Here is a 15,977-nt window from a genome sequence, read left to right as displayed (position 1 = left end):
GTATTATTTTTCTACATAAAGCGCTTAAGCGTAAGTACTTTATAATAACACATCATTATCATTTGGTCATGGACATCTGCTTGCATTCACAGTAATTTGGTAATATGGGCCTACAAACAGTGATCCTAACGATACATATGGCGATCCATTCTTGTATGAAATGTACATCACATTATAGTGATATCATAACCATATTTTTCATAGTTTGCTATGTGATGCCACTTCCTATTTTGTCAACGGGTGAAAGGTCGTGTTCCATTGCTTCCCGCGATATTACTTTGGGGTAGGGTCAAATGACATCACTTCCTGTGATGTCATCAGGGGTCAAGGGTCATGTCATGTCACTTCCGCTACCCCTGGCATTTTGGTGAAATGACGTCCCTGGTCTTGTTTCAAAGTCGAGCGCGTTGCCCCTGACTTATCCTCACGAGATGAAGCCATCAACCGCTCGCCAAGGTGCAGCGAAGCCTTTCCATCTCGCCTTTGATTTTGCCCCCTTAACAAAGTTAATGTAGAATTTTTAAAGTTGCATGGGGCACTAGTCTCCTTAGAACCTAGCCAGGTTATCCCGTATTTGGCCCTCGGAGCAATCCGCCCAACCTGAACTTCGCTTAGCCCCGAACCCGTTATCCTAAATAAGTTCACTTACTTTAATTTGTCCATATACCCCCTCTCGGTCCTCTCTACACTTCTCGTTCTGACTATTTTACCCTCCACATCCCATCTTACAGCCGGCACTTCCTACTAGAAAAAGGCACCTTATGAACGCTTGCACTGCCTCATAACACAAACTTGTGCTTCCTATTAGAAAAAGACACATTTTGGCATTCGACTCATTGACACGAGCCAGCACCAAAATGCACCCGGAGGCGTTATTAACAGTATACATGCAAATAAAAATATATTTCCAAATACCACAATTATAGTATAAATAGTGTAATAAATAAAATATATGCCACAACAAACATAATACTACCAGATAAAACTATGTGGAATCAATGTTAAAGGAAAATAAATCAAAGTTACTCCAGGTCAATCCTTGACTTGACAGCTGGTTTCAGCCAAAGTTCAGCCTCTGCAGGGTGATCTGTTGCTTTCACACCTTCATCCATACAAATCTTCAGGATTGCAGGTTTTACAAACATTGTTTTAATGTTTTTCTCTAATGCCAGGGCCTTTGCATCTTTGAAAGCTTTCCTTCTGTCCACTATCTCCTTAGGGTTGTCAGGTTAAAAAGCCAGGGGTCTTCCATCCAGAATGTGTTTCCCCTTTTCCCTCGCAGCCTTCAGGATCTTCTCCTTGATGCTTACTTTTTTGAGCACCAGAATACTCTGCCTGGGTTTATCAGCCATAGTTTTGCCATGTCTGTAGGAGTAACCCAAATCACCAGAACTCACAATCTTCTTTCCCAGCACTTTAGACAGCAGCCCAATGGCACGTAAATCCAAGTCTTTATCCAATTCAGGGCTTTTCTGGAATCCCAGTGGGAGGAAGGTTTAGATTCCTACTTTCAGCCTCCAGTATCATGTTCTTTTTCTTCAGGTCTGAAATCTCAGATCTCAAATCTTTGTAAGCTCTATATCACCCTGCTGCGGTTTGGGTATGTTTGACCTTGTGCAAATTGCCTGAAGCAATTTGACCTAAAAACTTTTGATCTTTTGACCAAATTGATCTCCATTGTTAAGGATGCGGGGGACACTACTGCAACCCCCTTTTGACCTACTTACACAAACATGAGGAGCGGAGGACACCCCCCCACAACCCTTGCACCTCAGGTTCAGGTAGGTAGGTATTAACCTATTTGACCTAAAACAAAAAGGTCAATTTGGACCAGATGCAAAAAAAGGTCAATTTGGACCACTCAGAAAAGGTCAATTTGGTCAAAAGGTCAATTGTTTTAGGTCAAATAGGCTAATACTCCCCGCTACCACTGTGGCCAAAGCTGAATTACCAGACTCTACTTTTGTGACTCTGGACTCCAGGTGGTTAGCCTTTGATGTCAGTTAATTTAGGGCGAATTTCATCTCCTACATGTCCCGAGAGACCTTCAGCAAACAGGCACATATCACTGCTGCTAGGGGTGTCTTCCAGCTCACCACCTTGCTTTGATTTCTTCGGGATTGGGTTTTCAGGAACCTCTACCTTCTTTTTACTCAGGTTACTCATTTCCAAGGCCTTAGTGACTGCAGTATCCACAGACAGGGTAGGGAGCAGGAGCAGCTGGCTTAAGCTGCTGCTAGGTCGGATGACATTCCAGAATCCCCCAACAAAGGTTTTGTGTAGAGCGCCTTTCAGGGTTGAAACCTGTCTTATCTGGGTGGATAAAGACAGGGAAGAATGCTCTCAGTGTGTTGGTGATAATTGTGCAAAGAGTCTTTGCATCCATTTTAATTTTATTTATTTATTTATTGCATTTCTATTATGCACCTAACCATCAGGCATCTGGGCGCTTGTCTTAAAAGTGTGGTTACAGTTCGTGCTTCGTTGTTCAGGTCAATTAGGTTGTTATACAAAACAGTAATAAAAGAAATGTTGCAGGCTAATGTCTTCATACAACAATGAGTAGCGACTAATAGCTGGTTTGACAGAGATGAGTACAGATAAGCAGAAAATCCGTCCTCTAGGCGTGTCAAGTACTCTTATTCATATGGAGGGTGCGGCTTAGTGTCCTGTGTAAAGAATCAAGTTTTTAGCTTTTTACAAAAAGACAATGGACAATAGGAGGAGCTCCTGTCTTGTGGGTCCTTCCCAGGTTTCAGGATGGGCACTATCAGGGTTTCCTGCATTGTAGTTGTCAGAGCCCACTTATTGAATTTGTAAAGGAAGGGATCCAACAACAGTTGTAGAAGTTTCTCTGAAATGCCCATAAAATTCAGCAGATATTCCACTGGACCCAGGAGTCTTTCCCGTTGTTAGGCAGGCCACTGTCTCTCAAACCGCCTGGATGGTTATAGTTACATCCAGTGTTTGAGATTGTTCCTCCGCAAGGTTGGGTAAACTGATGAGCTGCATGGTATCTGTTATTTCTGCACTTAGGTGGAAATTACGTCTGCGTATATAAATTGGTATAATCATTGATCTCCTATTGAGCATAGTATAACTCACTCAAATCTGTCAGTATCAAGTAGATTAGGGTACCAGGCTCTTCATTCAGTAACCCTTCGAGGAGTTTTCCCATTTCTTTGCCAGTTTTATGTAAGTTTTCAGTATGTACTTTTCTGTCATGTTTTCCCAGCCTCTACCAATCATCAAGGCATCTTTATCTAAGCTCACTGAGTTCAGTTTCGGTCTCATCATTTCTAATGAAGGAATTTTCCATTGCAGTTATTTGTGTCAGTGGATTATACGTCTTGCAGACTTTTGCCGTGATGGAAATACATATGCCTCTCACCACCGTTTAAAGTGTTTCCCAGAAGATATTAGGATTTGCGGCCATGTTTTGGTTTTCAGAGACGAAGTTACCATTGCTTCTTGTGATGGAGCTATATTCGACATCTGTCAGTTCTGCAGTTTTCTATGAGGGGTCTGGGATGGAATAGTCTTAAATTCATCATGAGTGGCGAGGGTTCAGATAATGTTCTGCTCAGATTTGTTTGTTTATTTATTTGTAGTGCGCGCCTAACCCAAGGGTAGCAGGGCGCAGAAGGAACAAGAGGATTGCAAAGCTTAGGTGTCAGGAGCACAATAGATGGAGTCCAGCTGAAGTTACAATGTTGGACAGCATCAAGAACAGTGGAAACCAAACGGTCAATAATAATTACAGGAGGTATGCAGTATTTACAAGTCTAAACGTGGATGATCAGTAAATGTACAAGTAATACACAATTTACAATGGTTAAATATGGAGCAGCAGGCAAAGTGTTATGTGTCATGTTCCTTGAGCCAGAGGATGGTATTAGATCTGAATTGGAGGTAGGGGAGATCTTCCCTGATGGATGGAGGTAGGGAGTTCCAGAATTGTGCAGCTTTCATGGGGAAGCTGTTCCCTCCAGACAAAGTGCCTTTGAATCTTGGCACCAGAATGAGGTTACAGTTGACCTTTGTGAAAGGGTGGCCAGATGCTGGTCTGGAGAACCTCGTTATTAAGTATTGAGGGGCAGCTTGGTGGAGACATTTGTGAGTCAGAGAGATGGATTTGAGGAATATTATGTCTTTCGTAGACAGCCAGTTAACAGATCTTCTAGTCTCTGAAATGTGGGCTTTTCTTTGGGAGACTTAGTGCAGCTCTTAACGCATTGTTTTGTAGAATTTGAATTTTGTTTGTGATATATTTATTGATGCCTACATATGGGGCATTACAGTAGTCCAACTTGGACAGGATCAAATCTCTGGCTAGGGTGATGCAGTTGGTAGGTGAAAGGAATGGTTTGGCTGCTCTGATAAGTTTGCATGTATAAGAGGTAGCAAGGCCATTGCATTAACTTGTTTTTTGAAGGTAAGTGTGGAGTCTAAATAGAAGCCACAGGTTTTGACCTCCTTGGCTACGGTAATGATGTTGTTGTCAATTACAAAGGAGGAGTAGTTGTGACCTAGTTTGTTAAGGTTGGATGTGGTACCTAAAATCAGGAGTTTTGTTTTGTCATCATTCAGGCATAGACCGTGTGAGGCCATCCATGCCTGGATGATGAGGTACACTCTATTTACAAAGGCCAAATCCTTGTCATAATCCCCTGTCAGCAGGATGAGGATCTGTGTATCATCAGCATAATTTGTGTAGGTGATACCCAGACCATCTAGATCATCGGAAAGGGGCTTTGTAAAAATGTTGTACAAAGTAGGAGAGACACAAGAGCCCAGAGGCACGCCACAGGTGATGGGCTTTGGGTCAGCAGCTGCTAGTGGGGAGAAGACTCACATGGTGCGGTTGTTAAGAAATGATTGGATCCAATCAGTTGCCTCTTGGGAAAATGGGCTGCCGATTGTAGATGATTACAAAAGATCTCATGATCAACCAGATCGAATGCAGCTGATAGATCAAGAAGCAGCAGCAGTGCTGTCTTACCCTCGTCTCTCAACTCGTCGATCTGAGCCTTAAGGTATATGAGTGCAGTCTCAGTTCCGTACTGGAGTCTGAAGCCTGACTGTCGGACTCCTAGAAGGTGATAGTGTTCCAGGTAGTGTTAGATTTGTTGGTACGCAATTTTATCTAGGATTTTGAGCAGGAACAGTACTGTTGTGATAGGACGGTAATTTGTGGGGGTGGAGGGATCTAGATTTGGTTTTTTAAGGAGTGGGAGTACCCAGGATTGTTTCAGATTGTTGGGTATGGTGCCTGATGTAAAGGATGCATTTATTAGTTTGGTGATAAATGGTGCCAGTTCACGCGCTGCATCTTTTATCAGTTGAGCAGGGCATAGGTCTCCATGACAGTTCGAAGGTTTGAGCGTAAGAATAACATTTTCAACCCCTTTGGTGGATACTTTGCGGAAGTTGAAATGGGAAGTCGTCTTAGGAGGAGGCGTCAAGTTTGGTTGTGTTAACGGGGAGCTAGTAAGACTAGGTTTAGGGGGGGATAGAAGGGAGTCTTTCTTTATACTAATCTTAGTTTGCAAGGAGGTAATTTTATTCACTAAAGCGTTTTGTATACCTGTGCACCAATTTTTGTCCTTGATGCAAGAGTCAGGCATCTGTACAGGGGATTCTACCTCTTTCAGGATTGCGAAACGCTCTTTGGTGTTAGATTTGGCATGAGAGATACGAGAATTACAGGTCTTTTGTTTGGCCAGGATCATTTCTTTTTTATACTGGGAGGCTAGTTTGCTCAGGTTATTCTTATTGTTTTCTGAAGGATCTGACCGCCAGATTTTTTCACAGCGTCCTTTCTCCTGTCTGAAAGCCTTGAGATGAGGAGAGAACCAGGTATTCTTATGTTTGCGCGGTTTACTCTTTCTCATCTTCATAGGTGGTATGTCATCAAGGGAGGATAACATTACTTTATTATATAAGTCTACCATAATGGAGGGATCCGTAAATTCTGGGATGGCATTAAGAGTGGGTAGGATCAGGGGGATGAGGTTTTCAGGAGTGATGTTTCTTTTATTTCTAGTCGGGACAGCTGGAGCTATACTATCGGGTTGCGATAGTGTAGCTTCTAAAGAGAACGCAATCAGGTAATGGTCAGACCAGGACTGTGGCGTTATGGATGAGACCAAAATTGGGCAATTATGTACTGCTAACCAATCAAGGGTTCTGCCTTTAATGTGAGTGGGAGCTGTGATAATCTGGATAAAGCCTAATTCCTCTAGGGTGTTATTGATTAATGTGGCATTAACATCTGAGGGATCGCCAAGGCCAAGGTTAAAGTCTCCTAATAGGATGCTTTGGGAGGAGTTCTTGAGATTGTTTGAGAGGATGTTAGTTAGGTCCTCTTCAAAAGATCCTAAAGGGCCGGGAGGCCGGTATATAAGGTGAATAGATACGGACTGTGCATTGGATAGGGTTAACTTAGCAGTGAGGGATTCACATGATCCTGTATTATGGGGAGGAGAGATTTTCAGTGTTAGTCTAGCTTTAGCTATTTTGGCAAGACCTCCACCTTGAGAAGTGGTGAGATCAAGTCTTAATAAGGTATAGTCATCTGGAAGGGCTAGCATAATTGCTGGACCGGCTGCTGGGTGGAGCCAGGATTCGGTCACTGCTAGGTAGTCTAGTTTTTCATTATGTAGTAAATCGGCTATATCAGTTGCGTGGGCTACCATGGAGCGGGCATTTATAAGTGCACCCTTTGTCACACACTGTGCTGATTTCAAGAGTAGTGGCTGAGTTTTATGGATGCCTTTCAGGGCAAGGATGGGCTCTCAGAAGAGTCTACTGTTAAATTGGAGTGGGTGCTGAGCGTTACTAGTGTAACGAGGATTAATAGTGACATTACTTTGCACTGATTTAGTTAAAGGGTCATAAAGCCTTGGGAGTCTAGCATGTCATTTGAGGTTCCTCTATAGTACAGTGCATGGTGTTGTGATCATGTCGATCTGTTTAAGGAGATTGTGCCCTGGCGCGAGTGGAGGTGAGTTGAGTAACAAGGTAGGGTACTGTAATCTAATGATGTAGAACAATGATTTTAGAGAACAATGTAGTATAGTGGAAGGCACATTATGTGCGTGGGCTAGCTAGGACAGCGCAGTAGGGCTACCGGCAATTTAGTATGCGAGGCAGCTTGGGTCTAGCAAGGGAGCCTGGTGTTAGTTGTAGTAGAATTGATCAGATACGGCACATGATAAGGTATTGATTAGCAGTGAGATCCAAAGAAGCAGCAGTTCAAGATGCATAGACAAGGATCATCTAGATTTGCTTTGCAGTGGGGGCCAAAAGGGCAACAGTTCAGGATGCACAGTCGAAAGGACACCTAGAATTAGTTTTAGCAATGGGAGTCAGAAAGGCAATGGATCACCTAGGTTCAATTTGGCAGAAAGCCAACAATGCAATATGTCCAGACAATCGGTCACCTAGATTCGATTTTGACAATGGGAGTCAAAAAGCCAACAACGCAATATGCTCAAACAATGGATCACTTAGGTTCAATATGTAAGTGGCTCCCTCAAACAGGTGTGCGTGTTCCCTGCCCATGAATATGTAATCTAGGTGAGAATAGACGCTGTGTGGATGAGAATGAAATGAGTAAGTGCAGGCATGCGGGTGAGCTCTGCGAGATATAGCGATTTGCACCAGATTAGGTAAAAACAATTGTATGCCTGACGCAGCTGGGAATAGGATGCAGTTCATCAGAGTGGATCTGTCGAGTTAGCAGTCGAGGATCAGGGTCGGATTGGCCCCTCGGCATTTCGGCCTTGGCCAGGCCGAAATCGACCCTGGGGAGTCGGGGCCGGTTTCCGGCCATGCCTGGGCCTTTTTAGAGAAAAATAAATGGAAAATGAATTTCTTTTTTCTCCAATTTTTTTCTTCAAAAAGTCTTCTTACATCGATAAATGAGTACCAACACAGTTTGGGTGATATTGTATGCATATTTGTTCTATAAAAAAGATCTTAAGCGTAAGTGCTATATAATAACATATTTTCATTTGGCCTTGGACGTCTGCTTGTATTCACAGTAATTTAGTGTACTTAGGAACAGTGATATTTGATGACACTTCCTGTTTTGTCAAGGGGTGAAAGGTCGTGTTTCATCGCTTCCTGGGATGTCACTTTGGGGTAGGGTCAAATGACATCACTTCTGGTGATGTCATCAGAGGTCAAGGGTTGTGAGGTGAGGGGTGGGACACTTTTTTGAGGCGAGAGGTAGGCCACTTTTATTTGGGTGACCGGGCCTATTTCTTATCCCAGTCCGACCCTGTCCAGGACCCAACTGAAATCTGCTCCCCACACCCAAACCACTCTGTCTAGTTCATATTTGGACAATGACTGTGTTATTAAGGGTGCTGTGCTAACATTGAGAGCATAAACAGTAATCAAACATAATCGCCTGATTCCAGTTGTCCCAACACTATAAAGACGTACGTTCTCTGTCTTTCGGAATGGAGTCTGCAGTGAAAGGGACCGCTTTTGCTAACCAAATGAGCACACCTCTGTTGTATATGAAGTATGTGGATCTAAATACCTGTCCTCCTCATCTTTGAAGCAATTTTGCTTGCCTTGTGAGATCTAGTTGTGTTACTGTAGCATAACTATGGAGAGCTGCTTCCTGGTAATATATGTTTTAATCCCACAGCTTTTTACAATGCTATTCAGGCCGCAACACATTCCAGGTTGTCAGATGGATAGGCATCATCAACTTTTCCTGGGTGTGTATCTTGGATCATCACTCCCTGTCCCAGTCCCTGCCACTAGGCCCTCTCCTCCCACCCAAGTCAAGCGTCCAAGCCCAGCACTTTTAATCGCCCATATCATTACCCAATAACTAAGTACATGACGGTAAATCTTGCAGTACTACCACAATTGAACTGTGATCATGACAAACACTCAATGGCAAGGGCCATAAGAGAAGCTCACCTTTGCACTGCTCGAACCAGCCAACAAGTAGGGTTCGACTCTGGTAGGGCTGCAACCCTATTGAGGCATGCAGTGTCATGGAGGCAGGCCAAAGAAAAGAAGAATAGGGGGCATAAAATAACTGCACCCTCTGAACATTTAATTTGGACACCCCACACCGTTCCTCGGATTTCAGTGCAAGCCAAAACTTGTTTGGGGATTTGTGGCTTGTCGAAGCGTTATTCCTTATACAATTCCTCACTGTATCACCAATCTGTACCAAATCTTTCATAGTTACCTGTTAGGACCCTCTGGACATTACTGGCTACATGGCACTTGGACACCCCACTCCGTTCCCTGGATTTCAGCACAAGTCAAAAAATGTTTGTGGGTTTGTGGCTTGGCAAAACGTTGTTCCTTATACAATTCCACAATGTTTCACCAATCTACACCAAATTGTGAATAGTTACCGGTTAGGACCATCCAGACATTACTGGATACATGAGATTTGGATACCTCACCTCGTTCCCCAGATTTCAGCAGAAATCAAAATTTGTGGGGTTGTGGCTTGGTAAAGCGTTGTTCCTTATACAATTCCACATCATTTCACCAATCAGCACAGCATGTTGCATAGTTACCTGTTAGGACCCTCTGGACATTACTAACTACATGACATTTGGGCACCCCTCCATTCCCCAGATTTCAGCATCTTAACTCATGAGACGGTTGCCCGAAATTGGCAAAACATCAATGTGGTCGTAGAAGGAGCAGTCCCTACACAAGGAACACAACTCGAGGTCCAGGCCCTACGATGCAGGGTTTCCAAGATATTTACACTGCAATGCCAGGGTTAGGTGACAGGTGGGGAGAGAGCACAGAAGGTCCCAGTATGCAGCTAGCCACATGCGCCCATTCTCAGTGCAGTTTAATTCAGGGTACAAAACACCAAGCGATAAGCGAGTTGGAACAGCGGCTTACAGGATCAGTGTTATCATGTCTGTCTACAGAACCCGTTCAGAGAATGGGTACTTATGCTAGTACTATATCATTTTCAGTTTGGCAGGAAACAGGAGCAATTATTTCAGTTGTAGTAGCCATTGACAGGTTCAAATTCTGTACTTGTAGGGTGTAATCAGGTACATTCCTCCTCTGTGTATTCTTCCACCTTCTTGTGAGTATTGGCGTATCACTTCCCTATCCTTGTAATTAAGTATCTTTGTGATAAGTGGCCTAGTGGGGGGGGAGGGCGCCAGGAGGTGGTCTCTGTGTCAAAGCCTGATCGGCCCTTAACATAGAAAACTCTGGGAGAGTCTATCCAGACCTGACTACTATAAATACTTGTGTAAAATACTTCCCCCAAATGTGCCATAGTGACTGAGCATAGCGAGGGAGCCCTCTCCAAGAAAAAAGGGCTCGGGGGTGTTAGCCCCCAAGAAAATCTTTTGAATAACGCATTAACATTTCTAATTGTACAGCACCCAAGTGAAAAATTGGGTAAAACGCCAAACAATTTCAAATTAATTTTTTAGGCTAACTCATTAAAAGAACCAGGAGATGCAAGTCACGAACACATTTTTATGAAGCCTTCTACCACAATATATTCCAGTATAAAGACATTTTTATTTTAAATTTCTTGTATATATCAAAATTAATCGATTTTACAAGACTGTTCAGCAGACATGTTGTTGGCTTTAACTTGTTGTCTAAATCCTATTTCCTTATTTTAGGAAACTGAAGATGAAGTGTATAGTTTGCTGTGCCATGTTGCTAGTCCCTGCGCAGACTTCCACTCAATTTCAGTTTGTTGCATTCAGTTTGTTGCATTCCGCCAGTGCCGCTTGTAAAGATATTTTCATGCTGGCTGTGCCCATACATTGTCATGATGGCTGCACAAGTATATGCCTGTATTCCCATATAAGAACAAACACAGGTTTGCTTTGTGCATAAGGACAGTAACGAAACTGTTAGTAAACATGTGCATGCTGTTTCTAACAATACATGGCAGTACCCCTCAAAGAATATTATCCAGTTGGCTTTGCCATTAATATTGCCATGACACAATATGAAAACATTTCCGAACTGGCTGCACCAAAATGCCTCTCTAGCCACATAATAATACACCATGCATGCTTTATCACAAATGATCAGTAAAAAAGTCCCATGTCAAAGAAATAGCTACACCGGCTATACCAAAATGTCAGTCTGGACAGGTAATAATACTTATCGTGTTTGCTTTACCAAAGATATCCATTAAAATGTGATACCACAGTAACAAATGGCCATACTGGCAGCACCGAAATGCCAGTCTATCCACGTGATAAAAATGTCTTGTTTTCTTTATCATAGCGGATGAGCATAACATTCTACTCCACAGTAAGAAATGGCTAGACTGGCTGTTCCAAAGTTCCAGTCTAGCCACGTAATAACACTTCATCATTTATTTTATTAACCCCATATTTTTTTCACTGGCCATCTATGATAGATGCTCAGTAAAAAATGCTGTTGTTGATGTGCCCTAACCCCACCCCCTCCCCATCCCTTCACAAACACACAAGTACACATATTCACACAACGCTCACTCGCTCATTCACACACAGCACTGACTCACTTATACATGCATCCATACATCACACACTCATTCATACACACTTATAATACATCAACATTACAATTAACCCAACACCGAGAGGGATTGGGTTAGGGGATCATATCTACTTATAGAATAAGATAGGTGTTAATATCTCATTGGCTGCTCCTTGTATGCAGGACATGCCCTGAGCTACTTCTACACATGTCACATACTGATTATAGCAGGGAATATGGCAGCAGGATAAACATTGCAACATTGTATATGAAAGTGCGTGGCAGGCCTTTTTGATTGGTTGGCAATCCTATTCAACATTGGACTTTCGGCTCGTTTAGCAGCACATGAAGAAAGTGAAACCTAGGTTTTCAAGCTGCAGCAATCTGCTCTTTGTTTTCCCAATTAGTCCATTGTATCTCATCAACCAGTTCCTTAGCCAGAGTCTATCATTTTTAGTTGACCTCCTATTCTGCTTACTGTTTTGGGACATTTCGAAGGAGTGTGGGCACATCAGTATCTTAACTTGAATCTCTAATGAATAGCCTTGGTTTTGAGTTATTCATCACATGTCAGGAGACCACGATGTTGTCAATTTCTGCCTCTCAATTTCTGTTATTTGATTTATTTCACCAGGATGTCATTACCCTCTCTGGCCATTAGAGACTTGCTCATTCGGCCTCACATAGGCATTTTCCTACGTGGTTGTTCAATACTTGGCATCAGGAAATATCCTTGCCCTCCTAATCTTTGTAGAAATATGTCAAATGCATGAGGTCTATCCATTCACCCATCTCTCAAAATAGCTTCCTTGACTTCAGGCCAATGTACTCCCCTATTCTGCACATGAAAACAGCTTATTCATCAATTCTTCAATTTGCAAACATAGGTCTGTTTTTGAGGTTAACTGACTTTATTCTTCAACATGAGCCATTGTCCATTTTCTTTTGATGGCTATATATGTATATATATATATATATACATACCTCTTTTTAGCAAGCTTCTATATGCCTTGTGTTACAGCCTATTTACAGTTATTGGTAAGCATGTTACTTAATTGTCTTGTTTTTCACGATAACTTCATCTTTGGTACATGTTTCTCTTAGTGCTTCTGTTATATCGTCAATTTTAAGTATTTTCATACCGTTTCTACTTAGGCTTATATGTCTTCCTTTTGACCATACTGTCGTAATTAGATTCCTGTTTAATAGTCATGATTCTTAGGGCCGCCTCCTTGCACTAAAGTAATTGACATCCTTTCTGGTAACTTCCCTTCATTGACTCAATGTGAGGATATCTTCTAAATGGCTGTCTAAGTGCATATCATCTTTAACGCTTGGATTAGCAATGGTAGCCCTTCATCTGCTACTCCAATAGGATGGTGGTAAAGGGGGGGGGACTGGAGAAGAGGCCTCCACCTGCTCCTATACGTTCCCCCTCTGGTCAAAAATTCGACCATACCATTATTTTCTTCTTCTTCTGCAATTCCTGCTTCATCTTCTTCCACCGTCTCTCATATTTTTTTCTTCTTTGGGACCCACATTTTCATCAACCCCCTCAGGGGAACTGCATTCTTTATGTGTTCATCAACAAGGTCATTTGGTGACAATCTCCTGCTGATGAACAGAATATCCATCGTCCCACATATCTCTTCCGATATTGCGGATAGTAGAATCTAGTTCCTGGAGGTGCAAGAGAACTTTTTTTTAATGTTTTCTCCAAAAACGTTTTAATTCTGTGTTTTCTCTACAGTATGATGCTCTAATGATGCTAACATCAATCATTATGTTCATCCCAATAGCTTTCTTAATTAAGAGACAGAATCATAGCAACACCAACACTAGTATTGCTCTGAGAAGTTTGAAAGCATTTGTGAACCAAGATGCAATCCATGAAAACAGGGATGAGAACCAACCTTCTCCTGCCATCTCATCAACTTTGTCTTCCATTTTTGTATGCAGGGTCGTTAGGATGGTTATGGCCTCTGTCAGGGTTCCATTTTGTCCATCAGGAGAAGGTATGAATGTACATCAAGAAGTCCCGACTTTGGCACAAACGCCTCCTTCCATTGCTGTTTTCAGGTCCGGAACATGCCTGTTCTGGAGAGTCATCAGCCCGATGGCTCTCATTGCTTCTTTTATTGCATTGAATCCTTTTATTGTGACATTGATTGTCTGCAGCAATTCCCATCTAGTGATCTGCAACCTTGTGGCATTTACTGCAGCTTGAAGTCCTTGTGTGAAAATATATGTCCTTAGCTGAATAGTTGTGCTCATTAGGAATGACGAGAAATAACTCTCTCTCTTCAGTCAGCGAATATGAAATTATCACTTCCTTCTGTTATATTAATTCATTTTTGGAAACTCTTCAATGTGGAGGTGACTTCGAGGAATCACTAGTGCTGGGACATATACATTTTTAATGGAGCACACTCCTCCCCAATCTTTAGGCAACTGCATGTGAGCTCTGCATCTGCAGGCCCAATATCGATCCATCAGAACTGCAGTTCCTCCATTCATTCCTGGCACTTTAATTGTTTCTCCACAACCGTTGTTCCTTCCAACATTGACCTTGCCACCATTCTTGAAGCAGGTTGTTGCATTCTTCAATTGTAGTATATGCACTGGTCCTGCTTCATTGTCAACCAAAGTTAGTAGTTGTACATGCTTAGCCCATGATTCCAAGCATTAATGGTTCACATTTTGTACTCTTTCTTCAGTAGGTGTGCAGGACATTATTTTAGTCAATCTTCCCATCTATTTCCACTTGCTACACATCCTGGCTCTCCTGATTTCTCAGTCGTGTCTGAGCAATACATTGTCTTCATGTCAGCAGCTTGTATTTTTTCTCCAAATTGGGATGGATACATATGCTTTTTTTTGTCCACCCTAATCCAGTCTCCATCCTTTTTGTCTTTACGTATGTACCTTCATATAGAAAAGTCTGTCTTGATTGCCATCTTAAAGTTGCCAGTTTCCCTTCAAATTGGCCTCTTGTAGTGCAGGCTGCTAGATAGCTGAGACGTTTTGCATTGTGTGGGGACATCTCTCTTACAATAAATGTTCTTGCACCATTCATGGCATACAGTATTAATGAGCACACATAACAACTGTCTTCTGATGTTCTCTCTCCCACTTCTCCGATGTGCTGTTACCATAAGTTGTTTGGTAATTGAGCTTAGATATTTTCATTATCTAAGTATGTGTTGATATTTTCATTATCTTCCACCTTATCGTCCACAGCATCTCTCTTTACTTGGGGGAACACACGTTTTTAATATCAGAACGTAATGGGGTTTTGGGGTTCTGAATAGGGACAATAGGAATGATGGGACTAGAGGGGGATGTCTTCTTGTCTGGCTCCTTGCTGCTTATAACATGTGTAAAAGCCAACGTTATAATCAAAAGTCAAAATCAAAATTTCCTGGAGCTACAGTTCTTACCTCTTGGAACATTTCTATTTCTTTAATTATGTCTGGCATACACCAAATGTATTAATGTATTGCTTCTTTACAACTTTATAACAAAAACTGTAAAATGATCGCCAATATAATTCTCAGTAGTATCATATTAGTTTTAGGGTTTCCAAGAAACATTACTATAGCAGTATGCTTTTGTATTAATGCTGGGTAAGACTGTAATATATATATGAATACTGCAAGCAAGAATGAGTGTACAATGGGTAATATAAGACAAAGTAAAATATTCTTCTTTTCTTCTGACTTCTACTGCTTCTGTACCATTGTCTTTTTTCACCTAGTCTAAGGAATGTGTTCCAGGATCACTGTAAGTCCATTCGTTTTTAAGAAATCCTAATCTAAAAATGTTGCTTCTTCTTCCTTTATTTTGTCTAGACTTTTGGTCCGGGATCTGGTTTGTATTAGACAAGGTTCTTTACTTGCTTCGGTAGGGGTAGTTGCAGGAGAGGTCAAGGTTTATCCTTTATACGTTTTAACATCATGAAGATGTAACCACACTCACCTGTTTTGCAATTTTACAACAATAGGTCTCACTTCCTCCACCTCATGAGGGCCGTCAAACCAAGGTGTGCACATATTTATGCACCAGCACCTGGTCCCCTGGGTGTTGGCTGAGTGGTTTGAGCATCTCTTCTAAATCAATGAGCCGAGTATCTTTTGATTTTCCCCTGACCCCTCCTGTCAATTCTGGAGATATTGGGACATAAAAGAAACACTTTCAGTCATCGTTTTTAGATAATCATGCATTTCATTGCCTAGAGTCCTTGCTACACTACGGGCATCTGTATTTTCCCTTGTTGGGGGAGTGAGAGGAGTTCTCATGCGGTGTCAAGTCACGAACTTGTGGGCATCAGATGATGATCTGAGCCAGATTGGTTCCACAGCGCATATAGCACAAGGGGTAGGCAATGATGCCATCCCTTCTTTAAAGTGTTTTTTATTTTTGCTATCCTTTCTTTTAAAAGACCAATGAGGTTTTCACAGATCCCATTT

This window comes from Ambystoma mexicanum, chromosome 2q (assembly GCF_040938575.1).
Source record: "Ambystoma mexicanum isolate Mex_15411 chromosome 2q, UKY_AmexF1_1, whole genome shotgun sequence".
Classification (NCBI taxonomy): domain Eukaryota; kingdom Metazoa; phylum Chordata; class Amphibia; order Caudata; family Ambystomatidae; genus Ambystoma; species Ambystoma mexicanum.
The sequence above is the reverse complement of the archived record's forward strand: the minus strand, read 5'-3'. Positions refer to the sequence as shown.